The 6,031-nt window shown below is 39.2% G+C and overlaps 2 non-coding genes across 2 annotated transcripts; one reads left to right on the top strand and one right to left on the bottom strand.

The window, feature by feature from the left end:
* The first annotated feature begins 952 nt into the window (after positions 1-952).
* On the top strand, positions 953-1,026 carry trnat-agu (transfer RNA threonine (anticodon AGU)). Its single transcript has one exon. It is a non-coding gene; the product is annotated as a tRNA-Thr (tRNA).
* Positions 1,027-2,693: 1,667 nt separating this feature from the next.
* Positions 2,694-2,775, bottom strand: trnas-uga (transfer RNA serine (anticodon UGA)). The gene has a single exon. It is a non-coding gene; the product is annotated as a tRNA-Ser (tRNA).
* Between the last annotated feature and the right edge of the window lie 3,256 nt (positions 2,776-6,031).

Genomic DNA, 6,031 nt, shown 5'->3' with positions numbered 1-6,031 from the left:
GGGATTGTGTAAGGATGGGCTTTTTGTAGTTATGCGACTCTGTGACATGAGGAGCCTTTAAATTTATACTAAGTTATCAGAGTCCCTCATGATGAGACTTATCAACCTCATCTGGAGAAAAATAACTCTTTTATGAATAGCCAGAACATAATAACAATTATTATTACCATATTATTATTATCATTATTATTATTATTGTTGTTGTTGTGATTGTTTTTCTTCTGTCCCCCCTCCCCCTTTCCCTCTCTTTCTCTCTCTCAACCCAACCGGTCAAAGCAGATGGCCGCCCACCAAGAGCCGGGGTCTGCTTGAGGTTTCTACCCGTTAAAGGGGAGTTTTTCCTTACCGCTGTCGCCAAGTGCTTGCTCATGGGGGAATTGTTGGGTCTCTGTAAATTAAAGAGTACGGTCTTGACCTGCTCTATGTGAAAAGTGCCTAGGGATTACTTCTGTTGTGATATGGCGCTATATAAATAAAAATTGATTGATTGATTGATTATTATTATTATCATTATTATTATTATTATTATTATTATTATTATTATTATTATTATTATTATTATTATTGTTATTACTATTATTATTACTATTGTTGTTGTTGTTGTTGTTATCTGTCTATCGTTAGTTTGTGTAGTGAAGCTAATTGTATAACTATGCTGTATTACTACGATAAATGTCAAAACTCGTTTCCAGAGTTTATTTATGAATGCTGCTTATTGACTGTAACGTCATGTTAGCGCCACTCAGTGGTACCAGAAAGTATCTACAGAACATCCTTTGTGGGGTGTTCAAAGCCAAATCCGATATATTCAGTGTCAGTTTGGTGTGATTTGAAACTCTGGTTTTCGAAATTAGTTAATACGAATAAATTTAAAAATCTATTCCAGAAGATGTTATTAATTCTGCACATATCACTAGTATATAAATGATTATGTCGGTGTGTTACATCACATGGCGCCGTGGCTTAGTTGGTTAAAGCGCCTGTCTAGTAAACAGGAGATCCTGGGTTCGAATCCCAGCGGTGCCTTTTGTAGTTGTGTGCCGTTTAACTCAACTTACAGTGACTTAAGTGTAACAATGTCACGTTACAATGGACAAGAGACTTTTGGAGAAACGCAACTTGACGTCACTGCGGCTGAAGGCTGCGGTGGCCAATCACAGCCGGAGATCAGACTGCTCAGAGTTGTGAACTCTACCATCAGGGAGTACAAATACGTTACTAGGACGAGGGGAGGACATTTCTCTTCGTGTGATAACGTTAAAAGTTAAGTTATACTTTTCTGTCGGCTTCCCGACTCATTTTAAAAAAGAGGAGAGAGAGAGAGAGAGCGCGCAGCTATGGTAGCTAGAGAGTGAATGAAGAGAGGGAACGCTGTTAGTGAGAGAGCTGGTGAGTCAGCTCAATAAAACGTTATTTTCTGATTGTTTCAGAGCTGTTACTTCTAGAGCACAAATAAACACGCCCACAACACCAGACACATCCGCTCGACCCTGCGGCTGAACGCAGCCCCGCCTGATTTGATCTGAATGGGCCTTACACCAGGGACACACAACCTACCTCCACCTGAGCGGTGCATGTGTGTTACTGACCTGCTGCGGTCCGCACGCTGCTGCGGCGCAGCGACTGCCAGCTTTATCTTTATCTACATAGAGTTTGACTTTGATAATAGCCATCAATAGAATGTTTCATATCATTTCATTATAAATTTAATTTATATTTAGTTTAGAAAGTAAAATGTTAAGATACGTGTGCTCAATTGTGAAAAATAAATACAAATATGTAAGGTGAAAGCGGCTTTCTTTCTGACAGGCATGGTGGGGTCTGGTTGGGGATACTTCTGTCAGCCACATACACTCCTCACAAAGGACGGGTTTTTTTTTCATTGATTACACGGATTATTCCGCCAGTTAAACCCCCGCTGTCACCGCTCCAAGTGAAGAGTATCCCTCGAGATGACACCAAATTCCCCAAACGAGCCAAACACACTCACACAAACACACCTCATTACTTTCAGGAGGGAAACTGACAACAAATAAGAAAAGTATCAACACCAAATCTCCGCCTGGAAGCAGGTGAAACAACAGCCAGGAGCCCCGGTTTGAATATCACAGAAAGTGAAAAGAAGCTCCGTGTGTCACCGACTGTCCGTGCTGGAGTTCCCCGCCAGAGGAGTTCTCTGCCCCGGCGTGCACCACGCAGGCTGACACGCAGTACTGATACGTCATGTCTGTGACATATTCTACAGATATAGACATTGAAACTATAGTGAAAGGTGTAATGTTTCTGGTATGATATCAATATGACTGTCAAAAGATCATTCCCTCTGTCTATTTTTGTTAAGAATAATAAAATAAAAATAGGCGGGACCCCGAATCTTTGTTGCGATGCAGCAGCCGTGGCTTGGCTGTGTGGCTGCTGTAACCTTTAACGTGGGCGCCGAAACGAAATGGAAGAGGTTTCGCGACGCACACGCACTGCTCACGTAAACTGTGTGTCGCAGGCGTTATCCAGGACACTTCTATAAAGCACTACGCTTTTAATGTTTCATAGAATAACAGAATTAGCTTTACAAGGGTAAATCTCACATTACGTACCATGTTTATTTCGATAGTTCCTAAAAAGGTTGTCACTATCGTTTGAGATCGCCGTTGTGTTTCACCAATAACAACACCCCACAAATTAAAATGTCAAAACGCTGCGAGCAGGGTTCGAACCTGCGCGGGAAGATCCCATTGGATTTCAAGTCCAACGCCTTAACCACTCGGCCATCGCAGCTACTGTAAGATTGGAGAAGCACATTGCCCACTTGAAATTACAATAAATGGTATAGCAATTGGCTTATATTTTTGTATTTACATTTAAAAAGATTATGACACGAACGTTATTGAATCACGTTTTGCAGTTACGGCAAGAGTTAGGGCGTTTCTCAATACCAAGTACGCCAAGTTTGGACTCGCGGACTTGGGAGTTGGGACTTGGCAAGTTCGACTCGGGAGTAAAAACTCTCAAGGACGGTAGGACGCAGTATAGTCATTCTGCTATTGGAACAGCAGTGTACTTGATGACATGACGTCACCACCTCGGTTCGTCTTGGCAATAGGCGTACGTGTCTACGCCAGTTATCTTCAATGTCATGTACATTTACAATAAAACGAATTACGATATAAAACACAACCCTGCCTCTTTTCGTCTTCATTAAAAAAATATGAATATGTGTATAATTTATGTTACAAGATCTGTAGCCTACATGTAAAAAGCCAGTGGAAAAAGTTTGTGGGAGTTGTTGGTGGTGAATCAACGAACAGAGAGAAAGTAGAAAGTGAGAGAAAGTAGACTTCGGACATGGGAAAATTTGAAAGATCGTAGTGAAATGGATCAGATGCAGCTGTACGCTCTACAAAGAGGCTGCCCAACTGAGGAGGCGAATATCTGACAGAGGAGAGCCAGGATGTGGTGGAGGATGGAGAGGAAACGTGCCATTTAAGCATGCCTCTATAACTTTGTACATCTGTCTAATCATTATGCTTTGCTGTTAACCAGTCTACTCATTTCTATGTAGACTTGACAGTTCACCTGGTACGCCTACATAAAAACTAATGTAATTTAATATTGTCTCAAGTCTTCATTAGATAGGTGTCGGTTTATTTTTTTGTCAGCTGTAGTTTGTGGTGCTGTTGAACTGTACAGGGTTATATTGGGGTATTTTTAATATTTAGTCTATTCTCATTCATATAAATGGGATGGACAAACAACTCCCAAAAACATTATATAAAAAACTTATTTACTTCACTTAAGTTAACATTTATTGCAGGGCTGTTTTATTAGACTACATTAGCTTTATCTGGGCCTACTTAATAAACTAGTAAATACAGGGGAGGTTTGATACATTTAATACTTTAATATTGAAATGGATTAGCCTACATTCCACATACATACCTTGTTTTTTTATCTTTTTGGTACTCAAACATCAAGATCAATACTCAGTCTGACAGGCCTGGTATAGTTAGGTGCATAAACATCGCTACAAATCAATGCAAGTACATATACCTCATCTGTGTCACATATATTATTAGTCATTAACCAGGACAGACTTCAACACAAACAGGACTTTTCATGTCTATGATACAGTAATTATGTAGGCTACAGTAACTTTTTGACTCAGAACCTGGGAAAACAGGTGTGCCTTACGCTACCCATCAAGTAATGAAAGAAATAGAAACCTTCTCAATCATAAGCAAGCACCTGATCAAACAGGTCAGATGTTAGAGGGAAATTTAAGGTTTCAACCATTGACAATTCATATTGGGAATGCAGTTGAATAAATATGAAATAGTAAAAACATAAATAAGCGATAAATACATAAATATAACTATTAATAAACAATCTAATTCTAAAAAGAACTTTTTTTAACAGGACCAAAGTCCCTTGCAAAGGTATACACAAATGAACACTAATGTGCCTATCCTCACCATGTTTTTTTCTAGAGCTGACCTGAGGCCAGTCTTCAGGCTATCCAGGAACAGCATCAACATGCTGGTCCAGATGCTGCCCAAGCAAAAAAAACATGGATTGAGCCATGAAACTGAGGTGCTGTACCAACACAGTTTTGTGTTGGTACAAAGGTCAGTGATTCATCACCTGCTTGACACTCCCTTGGGGTGTTTCCATAGATGCAGTACAGTAGACTGTAAAAATCATCAGCTTTCTCCATATCTTGAATGTTCTTCGTTCATCTTTATTGGAGTAGACTAAGCTTATTGGGTGGGATTATATATATATATATATTTTTTTTTTTATGAGACTGGGAGATCCCCACACGTATGCACATAACTGACTCATGTTGATGATAATATCTTTTTATGATTGGAGTCCAGTAACCACCTACCGAGCAGCTGAGGTTAAGGGTTATTTCAACTTTTTTATTTTTACTACTGTTTTTATTTTTAGAGCATTTATTGGTTTTGCTCATTCTGAAATGACACACAGTATTTTTTTTTTTATTATTTTTAGCTGGCCAGTATTTTAAATGGTAATCTAAACAGCCTGTCTGAGATTCACTGTAAATAAAAATAAATCCAGCATTAATCAAAAGCACTTTTCACTCCTAGAAATGTTAAACTTTGTATTAATTTGCAGTGGCCTTTCCATCTAAGGGGACAAGTGGACCCAAACCATGCCAGCAAAATGCTCCCCCTACAGCATTACAGAGCCACTAGATCCCTTCACTGTAGAGGTCAAGTAGGGGAGTGCATCTTTTTAATTTACTTTCAACATCTCATTTAATGAGTGGTTAACAGTGAGCTACCAACAAAATGTTTTGGATTAATCATGATTTTTAAAAATTATTTGGGAGCAATGTTGTCCACCTTTGAAAAAACTAATACTATACTACTATTAAATTATAATTTCACTAATTTTCAAGTTGTTTCCTATTATTCTAATGTGGAAAGTAACTATATATGAATGCCATTAAACTTTCCTCTTCTCGTCTTCTCTGTATTAAAATATCCCTCTTCATTTAGGTGCAAAAGTCTCCTGAGGTCTCCAGAGATCTGCCTTGAACTACAAAACTACTTTTTGTCCTTTTTTGTAGTGGTGCCTTCAAGGACTGCCAAAGGGGGGTCTCTGATCTCAGGGACCAAAACAATCCATCCACCATGTTGTTTTCTCACTAGCAATAGGAAAAAGCCGACACTAAAATATCAGTGTATTTGGAAGAAAACTAGTTTTGTCATATGATGTTGGAATCAGAGATATGGCGCTACTGCTATGAGGAGGAATGTTGTACTGTAGACACAACAGAGTATGGAGGAGGAAGTGAATATCGGAACTATGTTACAGCCACAGCCAAAAGACAGGCGCTGCGGCTTTGAAGCATCAACTGGGTCCATTGATGACTGGTGTGTCTGTGGCAGATGCAACACAACGGAGACACCACTGACAACGAAGAAACCCTGACCATTCTGAGCTTCAGGTGGACAGAAAAGCTGAATCTAAGATGTATTTGGAAAAAAAATATCTTCACAATATA

The sequence above is a fragment of the Thunnus thynnus genome, chromosome 22, assembly GCF_963924715.1.
Source record: "Thunnus thynnus chromosome 22, fThuThy2.1, whole genome shotgun sequence".
NCBI lineage: Eukaryota > Metazoa > Chordata > Actinopteri > Scombriformes > Scombridae > Thunnus > Thunnus thynnus.
This window is presented reverse-complemented; position numbering and strand designations above follow the sequence as displayed.